Source organism: Microtus ochrogaster, chromosome 2 (genome assembly GCF_000317375.1).
Source record: "Microtus ochrogaster isolate Prairie Vole_2 chromosome 2, MicOch1.0, whole genome shotgun sequence".
Classification (NCBI taxonomy): Eukaryota; Metazoa; Chordata; class Mammalia; order Rodentia; family Cricetidae; genus Microtus; species Microtus ochrogaster.
In genome coordinates this window covers 27,172,359-27,192,567 of record NC_022010.1, presented here as the reverse complement: position 1 = coordinate 27,192,567, position 20,209 = coordinate 27,172,359, and the positions used below count along the sequence as shown (strand labels likewise).

The following is a 20,209-nucleotide window of genomic DNA, read 5'->3' as shown; positions in this document are numbered from 1 at the left end:
AAAAAAAAAAAAGAGCATCCTTTGACAAATTCCAACTCTGCTTTATGCTGGCTTACCCTGAAATTCTTTTCTCTGGTAAAGTCAAGGATCTGGCTTTATCTGGGGGAAGAAGTGTCTAAAAGATTAACAAAGTCTCAGGCTGCTGGTGCACCTTATGGGCTTTCTCTTCCCCACCACTGCTGACAGTCCATTTCAACCAATTTATTTTAGCATCAGTTAGCAGCCGTTTTTACTTTCTGGGGTCACATATCAGATATCCACACTATGATTCAGAACAGTAGCAAAATTACAGTATAAGTAGCAATGAAAATAATTTTATGATGGGGGGTTACCACAACATAGTAACTATTAAAGGATCACAGCATTAGGAAGGTTGAGAACCACTGCTCTAGGCAAAAGCCTTGGGTATGCTGCCAGTGGAACCTAAAGACAATTCCCCAAAGCTCTGAAACTGTACCATGGATGTCAGTTCTGAGGAAGATTGGTGCTGCAGGCAGGATGTTGCTTTTGCTTTAAAAACCATTTAATCTTACTTTCACGTATATGTATATGTGTGTGTCTGTGTCTGTGTATGTGTTTGCACACATGTATACAGTTGCCCACAGTGGCCAGAAGAGGGAGCCAGCTCTCCTGAAGTTGGAGTCACAGGCAATTATGAACTTCTTTGTATAGGTACTGATGGGGGAATCTTCTGAAGGAGCAGGATGTGTTCTTAACCACCAAGCTGTCTCTCCAGGCCCTATTGATTTGCTTTTAACTCTGTGTCTCTGCGGACATATCCTTGGGGCTCAGCTCAAGCCTGAAAGGTGGGAGTAGCCAGTTAGGGGAAGAGCAGCCACTCCACCTTGTAATCAATGCCCAAGAGATCCAGGGAACACAGTGATCCCTGAGGCTAATACTGGGAGAGCCAGGCTGTTGTTTGATGCAGAAGCCCACCCATGGGTTTTGCTCCCTCCTCTGCCGGCCCTTCCATGGGGGACAGAGCAACACAGAAGATGGCCACTGAGACCCATGCTGGATCATCTCCAAGCTTGCATCTCCTCGCAGCAACTCAGCACTGCACCCCTATGGCTCCTTTGCTGCGCTGGGCACGACCTGAAGTCCTTCTACAGCTCTTTCCGTTCTCCTGGTGCTCAGACCATACATCAAGCGGGTCCTGTGCCCCTGGCAGGTTATTATGCGCTGAATTAGTGTGCTGGAATAAAAACGAGAATAAAGCTGTACTGTACTCTTAAATTGTTAAAATTTATTATAAAATATGCATAGTTATTAACTGATTTTTTTTTCACCCACATGCTTTGGCTGGCTCCCGGAGCCACGGAAGATGAAAAGTGACTCTTGTCAAAGCAAGGCCGAGAGACTTGGCCCTCAGAACTCTCTAGAGAGCTCCAAATGGGACAACACATTCTCACATTCACGAGGAGCCCAGCCAGGTCCCTGAAGCTGTTTTCCCTCCCCGGGGCTTGAACCCTGTACATTTGGGTCCTATGAGAAAGAAACCAGTCTGGCTACATCACTGAGGTCCTAGATAAATGAGGTCCTCCATTTATCCCCCACCCCCAAACTTATATGCTCTGAGATGTGGTCACCCAGCCTCTCCCATCTATCCTGGTACCTGTCCTTGGAGCTTAGGCTAGCTGCCACAGATCTGCTTTAGCCACACTCTCCTCTCTCCCCCTCCCCAGGCCTGCTCCCTTCTGTACCGTTTCAGAACCTAAAGAAAGAGCCAAGTTTTCCCACCTCAGCCGAGGCTGCCTCCCAATGGGTCCCTTGTTGGGACGATGGTCTGAGTCTCCTAGAGATGAGGCGAGACCATTTTCCCTGCCGCTGCACTCTAAGGGAATCTGGGAACTGGGTGTCCTCTGCTGTGCAGCAAGAAGCTTGATAGGACAGCAGGGTGGAGGGGACCCGGTCTTTTCCGATTGAAAGTGTGAGTTGTGGTCATTTATGTGTCTGAGGAGGGCTGAGTGTGAGCACACACATGTTATGGCACACATGTGGAGGTCAGAAGATGACTTGGGGGAGTCTGTTTTCTTCTGCCACTATGTGGACCCAAGAGACTGAACTCATTCTGTCAGGCTGGGGGGCAATGTCTTTGCCTGATGAACCATGCCACCAAATCCTCCACCTCCTCGCCCCCGCCATCTTCCAATTTCTTGGGAGGGGGTTTCACCAGGGACACATAGCCCAACACCACCAGCAGCAGCCTACAGAGTTCCTTTCCTCCTGGGGGACCTCCACTCAGCTGAAGCCAGATTCTTGACTGTGTTACAGAATGGATTTCCTGATGGGCTCGACGGAAGCACAGTTAGTGAGTTTGATAAGTAGAAATAGGACTGGGTACATTCTTCAAAAGGAAGTGTTGGCAGAAAGAGAAGGGGAGAGGGAGCAGTGCAGGGGGATAGACACTCAGGAGAGAAGAGAGAGCCATGATCCAAGACGTGGGTCAGTTCTCTCAAGAGGGAGAATCAAGTTTAGCTGTATTTACAATGGCAGTGTATATGATTCTGTGGTTTTCTTTTCCTCTTTAATTTTTTAAAAATAAACTTTATTCTTTAAAAAAACCTGCAAATACATACGACACACCAAAGTTAAATAGAGCTGAAGTCATTATATCTCAATCCCTGGTGCATGAGCTGGCTTTTTAGAGCCATTCCCTATGGTGGGATACCTTGCTCAGCCTTGATACAGGGGGAGGGGCTTGATCCTGCCTCAACTTGATATGCCAGGCTTTGTTGACTCCCCATGGGAGGCCTTACCCCGCTCTGAGGAGTAGATGAGAGGGGGGAGGGAAGGAAGAGGGAAGGGAGGAGGAACTGTGGTTGGTATGTAAAATGAATAAAAAAACATTTAAAAATTTCTATACAGTTAGAATAGTCATTCTGAAGATTCGGAGCTTCACACTGGGTTTTATACTCCACTATCAAATATGTTTTTATGCACTTACCCACCACCCAAACAAAAAACACATTCACGACGGAAGCAGAGTTGGAAAATCAATTAGCTTTGTATCCTCGTCTGTAACTCCTGTGTATTTCCTGCATTCAGATCTTCCCCCTCCTCTAGTATTTAGCCTTTTTTGTTCTCTTTCTACATGCCAGTCTATGCCCACACGCGCGCTTGTTTGCACGTGTGCATGTATTATGAGCTAGGTTCTGCGTCTGAGAACATGTACTTTCCCTTCTCCCTTAATATTCCAAGTCCATCCATTTTCCTGAACATTTTGTGATTTCATTTTTCTTTAGATCTGAATAATATTCATATCTCTCTCCTTTCCTCCCTCTCTCCCTCTATCATTCTCTCTCTGTATGTGTGTGTGTGTGTGCATGTATCTCTCTATATAATTGTCATCATCCACTCGTTTGTTGATGGACAGTTAGGTTGATTACGGGTCTTTGCTGTAGTGGATAAAGCACAATAGATGTGGTGGTGCACATATCTCTTCTTTATATTGTGTAGTGCGTGTGTTTGTGTGTGTGTGCACGTGCACACGCGCGCACGTGTGCAGAGGTCAGGGGACAGCCTCCAGAAGCCCAGTCTTGCCTTCCATCGTGTGTGTTCTGGGGATTGAACTCAAGCCGCCAGGCTTGGTGGCCATCTCTCTCTTATACGTGATGAATACCTCACCGCTCCTGATTCTGTGGTTTGTCTAAGGAGTAGTGCTGTAAGTTACAATGATTAACTTCAAGATTAATCAGAGTTGAAAACTCAGACTTACGCTTTGTGAGCTCACTTACTTATTTCTTGTATCTTAAGTCATTTGTCGTCAGTGAAGTTGTCCGTGGTTGTCTGAGACGCACTCTTAGCTTTGGGGATGAGCAGAGTGCAGAGTACAGGCAAGTTTGGGGCCAAACACATTCTGGCTATAAGCTGGTACCATTCACGGGTGTCTCTGTGTGGGCATGTGCCGCACAGGTGCCATGCCTGAAAGAGCAGGCTGTTGCGTCCCTGGAGCTGGAGTTGCAGGCCGTTGTAAGCTGACTGACATAGGTGCTGGGAATTTAAACTTGGACCCTCTGCAGGATCAGCAGGCACTCTGAACCACCGAGCATCTCCCCAGTCCTCACTTACTGTCTTGAACATCCCATTTCAGATGTTCTATATTGAGATAGGAAAAGACATGTTATCTCCGGGGGCGGTTTTGACGTTATTCATTGTGTTGACATTTCTTGACTCTTAGCAAGAAAGACAGACAAGATCCCAGGGTGACGGGCTGCTTTCCCGTTCCATGCATCATTTCCTCATTTTTTCCCATTTCCTCCTCCTCTTCCTCTTCCTCTTCCTCTTCCTCCTCCTCCTCCTCCTCCTCCTCCTCCTCCTTCTTCTCCTCCTTCTGTCTTTCTATCTTGCCCCACTTTTACTATGTATAGCTCAGGTTCTGCTGGAAGGTGCTGTGTCCCAGGTCAGCTTAGAACTTGTGATCCTCCTGCCTCAGACTCCGGAGTGTTTGGGTTCCTGCTGTATTAAGATCACTGTGTGTTTTGTTTGTGTTGTGTTTGTTTTGAGACAGATTATCACGTAGCTCAGGCTGGCCTCAAACTTCCTGTATAACCACCAATGACCTTGAACTCTCCTGGTCCTTTTGCAAACTTCTCTCAAGTACCAGATTGCAAATATGCTGTTCCGTGCCCAGTTTGTATTCTTGGGAACTGAGCCCAGATCTAAGTGAGTTCTTAACTCACTCAGCTGCATCCCCAGTCCCAAGGTTAAATTAGCTCTAGGTTGTTTTCTGGACCCTGGTTCCTCCCTCCTCAGGCATGCTTTTGAGTCAACAACAGGGCTAGTGTTGGTTTTCTGGCCCAAGTTCTTACTGACCACTGAGACCATCCACTCTCCAGCCCCACCTTGTGTTTTGAGCCATGTTCTCTCTCTGGCCTGGCACTCTGCTGCCAATTTGGCTAAGCTGGCTGGCCAGTGAGCCCCAGGGGCCTAGCAGACTCTGCCTCTTTAGTGCCGAGATTTTCCGTTTCTGCTGCCATGCCTGGCCTTTTTCTGCAATGGTTCTGGGAGTTGGATTCAGGTCTTCGTGCTTGCAAGGCCTAGCATTTTACCAACTGAGCCATTTCTCCAGCCTGACTTTATAGTGCCTCTGGGATCTTCTGTCTGCTAGCCTATCTGATTTATTTGTTGGCTTATTTACAATTCTGGATAGAAAACTCCGAGCCTTGCCCATGCTGGGTGGGGAGTTTACTACCGAGCAACACCCCAGCTCCTCTGCTTGTTTGCACCTTGACTTCAGAGTGCATCGTATCTCCCAGGAAGAGCTGGAGAGCCTAGCCCTTGGTTGAGTACTCGCTTACCTGGACACCCTACACTTCTCTTGTTTGCACAGTGGGGTCATCCGTGGAATCACAGTTTGCTCTCTGTGAGGGAAGACGGAAGCTTATCTTCTTAATGCTGTTATTAGTTTTCTTTGTTTGTTGTTTGGGGACAGCATTTCCATTACTTTTATTAGCTGTGGTGTCAAAACTCCTGACAGAAGTATTAAGGGAGGGCGGGTTTCCTCTGGCTCACAGTTCAAGGAAGTCGCCCATGGGGACAGCAGGGTGTCAAGAGTCTGAGGAGGTGTGCCAAACTGCACCTGCTTTCAGGGAGCAGAGAGAGCGTATGCTGGTGCTCAGCTCGCCTTCTGTTTTTGGTTCAGCCCAGGACCCCGGTCATGGAGCCGTTCACATTTAAGCTGGATCTTGTCACCTCAATTAGCCCAATCTAGAAAGTCCTTTACAGTCATGTCCTGATATTTCCCCTAGGTGGTTCTAGATCCTGTCAAAGCGACAACCAACACTGACCATCCTAGTCTGGATGTGTGCATAGCGCAGGTTGAACTGGATTCTCCAACCCCAGCCTCCTAGATGCTGGGATTATAGGCACCACTGCCCCTGGCTCTGAGAGCAACTTCCAGGTGCCACAATTCTGTTTTCCCTCTTAGTCCCTAAGTTAGAGGAAAACAAAATTGTCCCAGTGGGAACTTAAGCCATCGAAAGCTCCAGTGACCTTAACCAACATACTGAGTTTGTCCTTCGCTGCTCTTGAACCCGAGGGGAACCCACAGGTCCTGCAGGGAGAGTAACAAAGGCTTGGTCTAGACACAGTGATGGCTTCATTTCTTTCTCATGCCCCTTGGGACTGCTGTGCTGTGAACACAGAGGCTAACAAGATTACACGAATGCTTAACAGAGTGGAATTTGGTTACTTTTCCGCGGCACTGTCTTTCCAGCTAGGCAGATTTCCTAACTTCAAATGACAGTGGAATGGCTGCTGTCATAGCTGGTGATTGCTAAAGAGGGCCCCGGAAGGGCTAACTCGGTACAGCTGCGGCAAACCGCAAGATGGCAAGCTTTGGGCTCCGCTTAGATATCTCTGCCTGGTTCCAGAATGGCTTACAGAGACGCATGCTGAATTGGGAAGCATAATTAAATGATTATGTAAATAAGTGGACAAAGACAATAAACAAAGAGAAACCAAAGACTGGGAAAGTGAGGAGGGAGCCAGGAATGGTGTTGATTGGAGGTGGACGCGGGGTTAAGCCTGGGTTAACTCTTTCTGCTGCCCTAGAGAATGAGGGAGCTCTGGCTGCAGAGCCTCCATCCAGGAAGTAAAGTCCCAGGCTGAGGATCACAGTGAAACGCCGCTCTCACCTCCTAGAGAATAAGAGGGTTTAATCTGAGGCAAACTCAAGTGTCTGTGGCTTGGGCATGTGGAGTCTACTTTCCCTGAAAACCATTCCACTGTGCAGTGGCTGCATGGGTTTCTATGGTCACGGGACCAAAGAAATCAAGGCATTTTCTTAGGATATTTGTGGGAACATCAATCAGTTAGGCAGGTGGCAGCAAAATTGGGAAGTCTCTGCTAAAACCTCAGATGATGTTTGTTGACATTCTTTAAAAAGTTTATTATTATGATGATGATGATGGTGATGATGGTGACCATAGTGTGTGTTCATGTGTGTCTGTGAGTCATGGCACACATGCAGAAGTCAGAGGACAACTTTGTGTAATTGGTCTCTCCTTCCACCTTTACATGGGTTGCGGGGATCAAACACTGGTCACTGGTCACCAGGCTTTCGTGACAGCCGCCTCTACTGGCTGACCCACCTAACTGGCACATTTGTTGGTATTCTTAGCTTATGGGTTGGTGGAAGCGAGGGGTCCGTTAGGCGAATGCTTTCCAAAGACTAAGCTGATGGTAGAAAGGTTATTCAAGGGATCTGAAGATAACCCAAGATAACTGGACTCTGGGCCTCCAATACACCAACTTTGTGCAATCCCAGGGCCCTAATTAGCCATTCATCCTTGTAGAATCTTTGACACAGGTGTGACAGACTCTCCCATCCCCTAAACTTCAGCTCATGAGAGGCATAGTTGTTTCTGATTCTGGAGACAGAGAAAAATGCCCTCCATGAATTCTCCATGTGGAAGACGTAACGCAACAGTGTGCCCTAAGTTTCCTCCTAGGCCACCTTGCAGGGACCTTGACAGGGCTGCCTCTGTAGAATTTGTCAAGGTGGAGAGATATGTCAGCTAGCTCTTTGTTGTCATGGCAAAACACTTGAGGTGGACACCTTAAAAGGGGCGGCTTACTTAGGCTCATGGTTTCAAAGCATTCAATCCCTGGTCAGCCGGACTCATTTTTTTGAGCCCACGGTGAATATTGTGGTAGGGAGGGTTTGGTGGAGTCGAGATGCTGTCCTTGTGATGCCTGGGGGTGGGATCAAGGAAGAAGAGAGGGGGGCAGAGAGAGAGAGAGAGACAGAGAGAGACAGAGAGAGACAGAGAGAGACAGAGAGACAGAGAGACAGAGAGACAGAGACAGAGAGACAGAGAGAGACAAAGAGACAGAGAGAGAGAGACAGAGAGAGACAGAGAGACAGAGAGACAGAGAGACAGAGAGACAGAGAAACAGAGGGGAGAGAGGACATAGAGAAAGAAAAAGAGACACAAAGAAAGAAAACACACACAACACACACACACACATGACACATGGGGAGAGATGGGGAGAAAGAAAGAAAGAGAAGCGAGAGAGGAGCAAATGAGCAATGAGAATCACCTCATCCTCTTCAAAAACACCCCTCCCCCATAACCCTCCCCCCATAACCTAACATCCTCCTCCCAGGAGCCACCTCCTAAGGTTTTCACCATCAACCAATCATGTCATAGGTAGGGATCAAGCTTTCAACTTTGCAGGGGTTGTGGGGTGCGTGGGGGAGGGGAGCGATGTTTAAAGTTCACATCACAGCACAACAAAGAGTGGTTAGGGAGAGTTTGATTCCCAAACGTTCTCTGGAGGTCTCAGTTAAATCTTTTGCGTGTACACAGGTGTTTATGCACACAGAAGTATGTGCATGTGTGTGTGCATGCGTGTGCATACATGTACATGCCTAGGGAGGCCAGAGGACAGCCTCAGTGTCATTCTTCAGGTGTTGTGCACTTTTTCCTTGTGGTGCAGGGTCCTTCACTGGCTTCGAACTTGTTTAGTAGTCTGGACTGTCTGGCCAACGGTCTCAGCTGATCTGCTTGTCTGCCTCGCCAGTTCTGGAATTGCAAGTGTACACTACCACGCCTGTATGTGTGTGTGTATGAATGTATGAATGTATGTATGTATGTATGTATGGTATTGCACATGCATGTTTGCAATTTTGTATGCCTCTGGTCACATATGCTGAGGCTAGAGGAGGAGGATACTTGGTGTCCTCCCTCATTCCCTTGAGATAGAGTCTCTCACTGAACTTCCCCCTTTTTTTATGCCCCACATTACTGGGACTGTAGAAGTGTGCATGGCCACCATTAGCTTTTTTTATTTATTAAGAATTTTTAGAATACAATATTTTCTCATTTTACATAGCTATGCCCCTTCTCACTCCCTCCCCTCCTCCCATTTCCTCCACCTTCCCCCTGCCCCACCTCCCCATCTACTCCTTAGAAAGGATAAGGCTTCCTATAGGGAGTCAACAAAGACTGACATTTTACTTTGAGGGAGAACCAAGGCCCTCCACCTTATTTCTAGGCTGAGCAAGGTATCCCTCCAAACCGGCTCCTAGATGCCAGTTCAAGCACTAGGGATAAATCCTGGTCCTGCAGACTGTCCAAGCCCCACAATTGTCCCCTCCAGAGTCAGTGAGCTCTCATTAGCTCATGCCAGCTGCTTCTGTGGGTATCACCATCATGGTCTTGACCGCTTTGCTCATATTATCGCTCCTCCCTCTCTTGGGCTGGTCTCAGTTAGCTCCGCCCATTGCTTCACTGTAGCTCTCCGTATTTGCTTCCATCAGTTTCTGGGTGAAGGTTCTATGGTGACAACTAGGGTAGTCATCAGTCTGATTATAGGGCAAGGCCAATTTAGGCATCCTCACCATTGTTGCTTAGGGTCTTCTTACCTGGGGTCATCCTTGAGGATTCCTGGGAATTTCCCTAAGTGCTGTGTTTCTTGATAGTCCTTTAATGGCTCCATCAATCAAGATATCTCTTTCCTTTCTCTCCCTCACTGTCCTTCCCCTTTCATGAGCATCCCATTCCCTCATGTTCTCCTCTACTCTCCCCTTCTCCCCTCCCCCTTCCCTTCCACCCTCCCTTCTTCCCCCTCCTAATTTTCTCAGGAGGTCTTGTCTCTTTCCCCTTCCTGGGGGGAATCTATATATCTCTCTTAGGGTTCTCCTTGTTACCTAGCTTCTCTGGGATCATGGACTATAGGCTGGTTATCCTTTGCTTTATGTCTAATATCCACTTATGAGTGAGTGCATACCATGTTTTTCTATCTAGGTCTGAGTTACCTCACCCAGGATGCTTTTTTTCCCTAGTTCCATCCATTTGCATGCAAATTTCAAGATGTCTTTCTTTTTTTTTACTGCTGAGTAGTACTCCATTGTGTAAATGTACCACATTTTCTTTAGCCATTCTTTAGTTGAGGGGCATCTAGGTTGTTTCCAGTTCTGGTTATTACGAATAATGCTGCTACGAACACCTGAACATCACTGAAGAAAAAGGGGGAAGTAGCCTTGAATGCATGGCCACAAGAGACCACTTCCGCAATATAACTCCGGTAGCACAGACACTGAGAGCAATAATTAATAAAAGGGACCTCCTGAAATTGAGAAGCTTCAGTAAGGCAAAGGACACAGTCACTAAGACAAAATGGCAGCCTACTGAATGGGAAAAGATCCTCACTAACTCCACATTGGACAGAGGACTAATCTCCAAAATATATACAGAACTCAAGAAACTAGACACCAAATTACCAAATAATCCAATAAAAATGAGGTACAGATCTAAACAGAATTCTCAACATTTGAATTGCAAATGGCCAAAGGATTGTTAAGGAAATGCTCAACATCCTTAGCTATCAGGGATATAAAACAACTCTAAGATACTATCTTATGCCTGTCAGAATGGCTAAGGTCAAAACCACCAATGATAGCTTATGCTGGAGAGGATGTGGAGTAAGGGGAACATTCCTCCATTGCTGGTGGGAGTGCAAACTAGTACAGCCATTTGGAAATCAGTATGGCGGTTTCTCAGAACTAAGTGGGAATCAATCTACCTCAGGGCCCAGCAATACCACCTTTGGCTTTTTACGTGGGTGCTATTGATTTGAGCTCAGGTCTTCATGCTTATACAAGAAGTGCTCTTACCTACTGAGCCATCTCCCCAGCCTACTTGATTTATTTTTTACATGGGTTTGGGGGACTCAAACTCAGTTCCTTGTGTTTGCATGGCAAACACTTTACTGACTGAGTTACTTCCTTAGTACTAAGTCTGAGTTAATATTAATGAGAACTCAGATTTCCTGTGACGGACTGCCTATCAAGGTTGACCCAGAGGAATGGGCTGAGGTTGCTGTAGGATTTTGATGTATGTATGTGTGCTCATGCATATGTATGAACACTGGGTGCACTGATCAGGTAGGTATTTTAATCCCTGCATTTTAAGCTCTGTCATTTTTTTTTTCTTGTTGAGGGTTATAATAAACTGTCTCTTGAGGGCTTGGAGAGATAGCTCAGTGGTTAAGAGTGCTTACAACTCTTGTAGAGGATCTGAGTTCAGTTCCCAGCACCCATGTCAGGCAGCTCACATCTGCTTATAACTCCAGCTCCAGGAATACAGCACCCTCTTCTGGACTCAGTGGGCACTGCACACACATGTGCACATGCCCCCACACAGGCTCATCACTTAAAATAAAATAAATCTTGCTGTGTGTGGTGGTGCATGCATTTAAATCCTGCATCCAGGGTTCTAGGCCTGCATGGTTTACATAGAGTTTGAGGCCAGCCAGGGTAACAGAGTGAGCCCCTGTCTCCAAAAATATTTTTAAAATTAAAAAAATATAAAATAGAAATTTAACTAAAGATATTACTTGAAGAAAGGGATCTCCATTACCGCTAATAGATTTCAAGCTACTCTTCACATAGAGGGACTTATCTCTATAGGTAACTGTCCTCGCCGCAGTGTGAGCACCAAGCAATGGAATCTGAGGTAATTCTTCTTGACAGGATTTGGAGGGCAGTTGCCCAGGGCTCCTGGCTGGGTATGATCCCATATGCCTTAGCAGTTGGGAGAGCAGGAGGTGCAACACTGTTTGGGATGCAGCCAGCAGCAGATTTCCTCCTGAGCCTTAGCATCCCATGTGGTTTGTAGGTGCCCGGACAGTGTCCGTTTTGATTGGTCACGACCGATGTTCTACAGGCTGTTGACTGTAACAGGCTGAGAAATTCTTCTAGAAGATGAGGGTCCCTTGGGCTGGGGGATGGAGCTCTGTGTGTAGGGCACTTGTCTAACGTGAGTGAAGGGCTGGGTTTGTTTCCCAGAGCCACCCAACCAGGTGTGGTGGGGGCACGCCTGTGATCCCAGGCACTCAGGAGGTCGAGGGAGAGGGATCAGGAAATCAAGAATCAAGGCATTCCTTGTCTACATAGGAAGGAAGTTCAGGGCCAGTCTGGGCTATATGAGACCTTGTCTCAAAACAAAACAAAACAAAACAGAATTAGAATCCAATTTAATTTTTTTTTTCAAGACAGGGTTTCTCTGTAGCTTTGGAGCCTGTCCTAGATCTTGCTCTGTAGGCCAGGCTGGCCTCGAACTCACAGAGATCCCACCTCCCGAGTGCTGGGATTAAAGTCTCTGCCTCCCGAATGCTGGGATTAAAGGTATGTGCCACCACTGCCTGACTATTTTAAATTTTTAAACATTTATTTGCTCGTTTGTTTATTTATTTCTGAGTGTATATGTGGCGTGGCAGGTGTGGAGGTCAGATGACAACCTGGGGGAGACTGTTCTCTCTCTCTACCTTGCAGGTGCCAGGGATCAAACTGGCCATCGTCAAGTGTTTTCCCCGCCGAATCATCTCACCCGTCTGTCTGTCTCTCCTTCTTTCCTTCATTCTTTTGCACACAGCAATTTTGCTTTGACCCTGAATTTTGTGGACTAGCACTATGTGGTGCAAACTCCAAGTTCTGCAGGTGCGTCTGAACAGTGTCGATTCATGTGCTGGGTTTTTTTCTTTCTTTTTTTTTTTTTTTTTTTGAGACAGGGTTTCTCTGTAGCTTTGGAACCTGTCCTGGAACTAGCTCTTGTAGATGAGGCTGGCCTCAAACTTACAGAGATCCACCTGCTTCTGCCTCCCGAGTGCTGGGATTAAAGGCGTGTGCCACCACCACCCAGCGTGTGCTGGGGTTCCTAAAGAGGCCTGTTTACCCAGCTGGGTGTGCTGCTCCCTTGGGCCCCGATAGGCTGTTTAGAGCTTGCCTAATTTATATACTTTATGGGCAAAGGTTGCTCCTATAACAAAATGTGCATCCATCTCCTGTAGCTCTCTCTTTCGTTACCACAGTCGTGAGAGACAGAGCTGGGATTCCATCAGCCATAAAGAGCTAAGTGCACCGTTGGACCTCAGTAGGTCAATTAAACAAACAAGTTATGGTGAGAAGCAGGGAAGGGAGATTTGGTCAGTGTGGACATATTGAGAAAGGAACAAAGAGGTCCCTCCTACCCTCTCAGTTCATCTCTGGGATCTTGACATGAGATTTCAGTTTAAAGAACAAGACCATGGTTAAGAGTGCTCTTACAGAAGACCTGAGTTTGGGTCCCAGCACCCACATCAGGCAGCTCACAGCTCATGGGCATCTGTAATTCCAGCTCTAGCAGATACAACGCCCTCTTCTGACCTCTTCTGGTACCTGCATTCACGTGTGCACATAAACACATACAGATACACATTAGAGAGAGAGAGAGAGAGAGAGAGAGAGACAGACAGACAGACAGACAGACAGACATACATACATACATACATACATACATAACTAAGCAGTCTGGTCAAGGTGTGGTTCTAGCTCCAGTCTTTCCTGCAAGATGGTCTGGACAAGTTGGAGAACTCTGTGACATCACCTTCTGGGAAATGAGTGACCCCTTCTGGCTGGCTCCAGGCTTCTGTCTTTTCCTTCTCACAGAATGAGATTCTTGGAGAATTTGAAAACTGGGAGGAGTGGGGGGGGGGAATCTATTGTTTTAATAATTTGATAGCCAAGAGGATGGATACATGTCTCTAGAATATTTTATTCCTGGGGCTGGGGAGATGGCTCAGTGGATAAAGTACTTGCATGAAGACTCGAGTTCAGACTCTGAGAATCTACAGAAACGCCAGGCAGGTGTGCTGGCCCACTATAACTCCAGCACTTGGAAGGCAGAGGTAGGGGGCTCCCCAGAACAAGCCGGCTAGCTAGACTAATTTGGCAGCTCTGGGCCTGGGGTCATCAGACCTGACACCAGTCACCAGTCTGACAATGAATACACTTTAATAAATAGGTTTTATTAAATATTGGCCAGGACCATACCTAAGACTCATGTCCAGAGTGTGGCTAAGAATTACACCAGTCAGGGGCTATAAAGGCAAAACTCATGAGACTACATGCTTCCTGCTTTTGTCCAATCAGAGGCAAGCATGATCCTGACGTACTTCCTGCCTACATGTCATCAAGCACACATCCTCTGATCTTTGGGGTAACCAGCCTTGTTTACGGAAGGGAAACCACATGGTTTGTTATCAGCAGCCCCCAGGAGTCCAGGAAGGTATCTGTCCTTGGGAAAATAGGGCTTTCAGGTTAGAGGCATTTTTGTTTTATGGATTTTTATAAAATTCATTTTTATTAAAATTTGTTTTTTCTTTGTTGGTCTTTTACATATATATATATGTCAGTGTGAGGGTGTTGGATCCTGGGGTTACAGACAGTTGTAAGCTGCCATGTGGGTGCTGGAAATTGAATCTGGGTCCCCTGGAAGAGCAGTCAGTGCTCTTAACTGCTCGTAACTGCTGAACCATCTCTTAGCCCCCGTTTTGTAGATCTCCTAAGCATAGTCATGTAACCTTAAAGCATAACATTATCCATCACAGGTTCAAGTGAGGGACCCTGCCTCAGTAAATAGGGCTAGGAGGATGGCTCAGTGGGTAAAAGTGATTGCTGCCAAGCCTGATGCCCTGAGTTTGATCCTCAGGGCCCACATTGTGGAGGGAGAGAACTACCCCACTGACTTGTCCTCTGACCTTCACGCATGAGCCAAACACATGCACATGCTTGCTTCCTCTTTCACACACCATAAATAAATGTTTCAAGAATAAAATAAGCAAATAAAAATGTGAAGAGCAGTTGAGGATGATGAAGGGTGTTAACTGTGGACCTCAGCATGCACACGCACACATTTGTGTCTACAAGCACGTGAACATACACACACACATACACTGTGGGGCGGGGGTGGGGACTGTCATCCATTCCTGCCAGGATGGTGACAGCTCCTAGCATGTCACCCCACTTTCTAGTGTCTGGTGTTGTTTTCAGCTCTGGATTCTTTTAAAAACAGATTTATTAGCTGGGCAGTGGTAGCACATGCCTTTAATCTCGGCATTCAGGAGGCAGAGACAGGCGGATCTCTGTGAATTTGGGGCCAGCCTGGTTTACAAAAGATAGTTTCAGGACAGGCTCCAAAGCTACAGAGAAACCTGGTCTTGAAAAACAAAAACAGAAACAAAAACAAAACAAAAACAAATTTGTTTTATGAGAGAGAGAGAGAGAGAGAGAGAGAGAGAGAGAGAGAGAGAGATAGCAGGCCTAGGCCAGGAAAGGATTTTGGGTCCCTTGGATCTGGTGGTTGTGAGCTCTTTCTTCTGTGAGCCAAACTGGTCCTTTGCAGAAGCAGTGAGGGTTTTTAACTGCTGAGCCACCTGTAGCCCCAACTCAGAGTTCTGATTGTTCAGAGCCAGAATTCCACCCCCCAACACACACAAGTGAAAGCCATAGACCAGGCAGCCCCTGAATAAGTTACCTCCCTCTTTATTTCTTCCCCCTCTGGCCACACCTCTTTGGCTTTGGGAACATTGTCTTTTATATACTGTGCAGAATTTATGGCTGCTGTTTGTAGGAGAATTGGTAAAATATGAACTACTGTGATATTTTAAGACTTATCAAGTGATAATGAAATGAATGGGTTACGGTCGTTTTAGATAGAGATAAATGCTTTGATAGGAGGGCGGAGCACGCGGAAGTTGTGTTTAGAAAGTTACACTGGACCGCAGGGACTGGAAATTGCCTCGAAGAGGAGGTGACATTAAAGCCTCAGAGGCACGTGCTGAACGGTAGACGGGAGACGATAGGTGTGCCGGAGGGCTAGAGAGGCTGCTGATGCCCTTAACTGAGGTTTGGCCGACTAGAGAGGCCATGTGTGCCTTGAGCCGAAGACTGGGAGATGGGGTAGCCTAAGTATGTACTGAGTGGAGACCCGGAAGATAAAGTGTGCACCTGACTGAGTCCTCCCAGGGGAGCTGAGAGAGGCTGGGTGATAGGAAGAGTCCATTTTTCCTGGGCTGATATCTGAAAGACAGGCGATGTACATGTCTTGGACACAGGTAACACCCCAGCAGAAGCATTCAATCCATGGATGCCTGAGGTATTCATGAACTGGTTGAAGCGATTCAGGGACCAAACCGTGTTAACAGCGGATGACCTCAGAAGCCGCTGAGGGTAGCAGGTAGGGGATGACAAACTACGAGAGGGTTTTTAATAAGCTACTGATTGTGTTCTGTGTTATGCTCTAGTAAAAGGAAGGCTCTACAGACCGTAAGATGAAAGCAGAAAGTTGAATGGTACCCTAGGGAGCCGGACAGATCCCAGATAGTGATGAGCCAGCACAGTGTGCTGCAGTGTGAGCTGTGACCACCAGGGGTCAGTGCAGAGCACCACTGAGCCCCATCGCAGAGCCAAAGACTAAGGTGAGCTTGGTAGCTGCTGTTCAGAGACTGTTCATGGGGTAACAAGAGGTTCCCGGAAGTCACAGGGCCTCAGTCCTGCAGGGCCCTCTCTGCATGTGTTTGTTAACTACATGCTTGGGTACCTGTTTGTGAAGGTATGCATGCACATGTTTACATTAGCATGTACAGTCCAGGAGCTGACATCAGGTGACATCTGGTTTTCTTCATTACATTCTATTTATTTCTTGTGCAGAGAGGGGAATGCGATTGTCACAATGTGGATGTGGAGATTGGGGGACAGCTTGCAGGGGCTGGTTCTCTCCTTCCGTCATGTGGGTCCCAGGAATCAAACTCAGGTTGTGAGGCTTGGAGGTGCCTGCCTCTACCTGCTGGGCCTCCTCCCCACCGTTCCAGCCTGTTTTCTAGACAAGGGTCTCTCACTGCCTTGATCTTTCGAAGACCTTGTGCGGGCAGCCGTGGCTTCTGTGAACTCCTGTGTGGGGCAGTCCTGTCATGTTCCGAGGACATTGCTTCCATCTGATGTTCTGGGACTTCTAGTACTTTATAATCTTTACATCCCCTCTTCCATGATGCTTCCTGGGCAGACTGGCAAGGTGGCTCAGTGGGTAAAGGTGATTGCCACCCAGGCTGGGGACCTGAGTCCAATCCCGAGAACCCCATGGCGGATGGTAAGAACCAGTGCTCACAGATTGTCCTCAGACTTCCACACGCACACGGTGGTACATGCCCCACCCACCCCAGGCACTCAGATAAATAAATACAATTTAAAGATTGGAAAAAACCATCATAGTGACAACTTGGAGACATAAAAGTTTGAGCTTCTGGGAGTCACATCCAGCAGGGCTGACTTGAAGATGTAACCCCCACAGAAGGATCTTGTGGACCTGAGGGGATTGTTGTGCAAGCTGGGAGACAGGCTGGGGAAGACACTCGCTCTGGCTGATTGTGTGCCTAACAACTCTGTGGGCATCATAGGAGTGTAGAGGCTACCCCATTCTCCGGAGCCTCAGAGGGCGCCAGTCACCGTCATCTCCCAAAGCTCCTTCTCAAAGACCAAGAGCAGGGAAGCAGAGACAGGAGACCTGGGGGTTCCTACGAATGTGCCCACGGAGTTCAGGACTGCTTAGATGACCCTGACCCCTGACCCCTGACGCATGGGTGAGTCCCACCCCAAGGATGAGTAACAAACAAGGAATGTGAATGGCGCCTCCGTTCTCAAAGTCCCTGCCAAGTTGACACCAAGAATAATGGGCATTTAGAGACTAATTACACATCTGGATGAATCTGTTTCAGTCTACTGGATTGGACATAATCATATTAAAATATAATGAATACATCCAAACGCACAATGCTTGCTTGAGTAGTCGCTTGGGAGCCAGAGAGGGTGAAGGAGCCCGGCTGGTAACCAAGGGAGCCACCGTGTGAGCTTTGGGATGGCAGCGGCAGGCTCGAAATGGATTTCCTGGTCACTTTTGTTTTAGATTCTGATTTGTTCTCGGTGCCCTGACTCAGCTCGGCCCACACAAGCTCAGGGTGCTTTCCCCAGCTTCCTTTCCGTGTTGTTCAGGAAGTAAAGAGGCAGCGGGGGAGTGGGCTCTGGTGACACCGGCCTGTGATCCCAGTCCTGGAGAAGCTGAAGCAGGAGGATTCAAGACCAGCCTGAGCTACACAGCAAGTTCCAGAACAGGATGGGTGAGACACTGTTAGGAGAGGAGGAGGGGAGAGGGGAGGGGAGAGGGAAGGAGGGAAGGGAACAAAAATGTCTATTACCCCAGCTTAGCCAGGCCCCAGCTGGAACCCTTCCAACCATACTCAACTTGTTCCCCTAGTTTCCTGGGTAACCCCAGGAAGCTAGTTTTCCTTCTGACAGCTGAACTGGTTGGTACCCAAAGTATGTTTTGGCTAAGGGCACCTTGTTCCCACTCTCCTGCCCTGGGACCAGGCATTGGCCTCAGTTTCCTGTGGCGTTCTGGCGCTGGGTAATCCTATACCAGCCCAGCAGGAGCTGACTGTATACCAGTCGTTCAGGGGTTGACTGGACATGTCACCAGTTTGGAAGGAGGGGCTGAGGTGATTGTCAAAGGTCAACTTCGGTAGATGCAACTCCGTTATGTAAATAGGAATGGAGTTTATATTTAGTTAGTAATGCATTCACTTATTTAAATGATCTATCTGGCATCTATCTATCATCTATCTATCTATCTATCTATCTATCTATCTATCTATCATCTATCTATCTATCTATCTATCTATCTATCTATAATCTGTCTATCCTCTCCCTATATCTGTCAATCATCTAATATCTATTTGTCTGTTGATCATCCACCACTCATCATCTACATCTATCTATAATCATCTGTCATCTTTCAACCAATCATCTAATTTCTCCTTCATCTTCCTCTCTCCCTCCCTTCCTTCCTTCCTCTCTTCCTCCCTCCCTCCCTCCCTCCCTCCCTCCCTCCCTCCCTTCCTTCCTTCTTTCCTTCCTTCCTTCCTTGTGATGATTTATGACAAAATGGCCCCCAAAGGGAATGGCAATAATAAGAGGTGTGGCTTTGTTGGACTAGGTGTGGTCTTGTTGGAGAAAGTGTGTCACTGTGGAGGAGGACTTTGAGGTCTCAGTATGCTCAAACCACACCCAGTGTCTCAGTTTACTTCCCGTTTCCTGCCAATCAACATGTAGGATTTTCAGCTCCAGAACCGTGTCTTTCTGCATTATGCTATGCCCTGCCGTGAACTGTAAACCATTATATATTTCCCTTTATAAAAGTTTCTGTGCTCATGTTATCTCTTCACAGCAATAGAAATCCCAAGACATCTATCTATCTATCTATCTATCTATCTATCTATCTATCTATCCTCTATCTATCATCTATCTATCTATCTATCTATCTATCTATCTATCTATCTATCTATCTATCTATCTATGTATCATCTATGTATCTGTCTGTCTAACAATCTATCATCTATTCATCTACCTATCAATTGTTTGAGACAGGGTCTCATGCAATCCAGGCTGTTCTCAAACTTGTAGCTGAGGATGACCTAGAATTCATGATCCTCCTGCCTTGAGAGCTGCAATCACAGCAGGGTGCTATTATGCCTGAATTTTCTCTTGTTTTCTCACAAGGACTCTTAAAACCTTAAGGTCTTTATTGGCAGGATTTAATGAAGCCAGCTGTTTGTTGTTTTGATAAGTCTGGGAGTCTGGGTTTTCAGTTTCTCCGTAGGTATCACATTGCTGCACTAACTTCCTTTCCAGCCATAATCAGTAGGTAGCCAGTTGTGGCTTCCCTTTTGAGACAGTTTCCTGTTACCCTGTACGTTGACATGTGGCAGCTTGCCACCTTTATATTATCCCACTGCCCTTGGAGGCATTGGGGTCAACGTGCCCTGTATTTTTATTAATTTTTTTCATTTATTTTACATACTGACCACAATTTTCCCTCCCTCCTCTCCTCCCATCCCCCCTCCCACCTACCTCCTCATCCACTTCTCTGTCTTTGTTTAGAAAGGCGCAAGCCTGCCATGGATGTCAACAAAGCATACACGCCCTGTTTTATAATAAGGAGACCATCGGTGTATTACACTCTTGTATGAATTAGACTCTCAAGGGGCCTTACTGACAGAAGGACCTTATTCTTGAGGTGCAGGCTAGAGTTTGGAACCCATGTAAAAATCTGGGTGCTGTTGTGTGAGTCTGTAATTCTGTTGAGTTCTGAGGAGGTGTGGGGACAGGATAATGGGGCTTGTTGGCCAGCTAACCTAAAACTTAATTAGTAATTGATATATAGTTTCAGTGAAATACCTGCCTCAAAACATATGGTGGAGGGCCGGCAAGATGGCTTAATGTATAAAGGTGACTGCCGGCAAATCTAACAACCTGAGTTTAATCCCTGGGACACATGCATATGCATACACAGACTCTCTCTCTCTCTCTCTCTCTCTCTCTCTCTCTCTCTAT

The 20,209-nt window shown here is 47.0% G+C and overlaps 1 protein-coding gene across 1 annotated transcript in view; it reads left to right on the top strand.

Moving 5' to 3' along the window:
• Caln1 (calneuron 1) overlaps positions 1 to 20,209 on the top strand; it is a 463,165-nt gene that overhangs the window by 8,760 nt on the left and 434,196 nt on the right. The gene's annotated exons all lie outside the window — the stretch shown is intronic.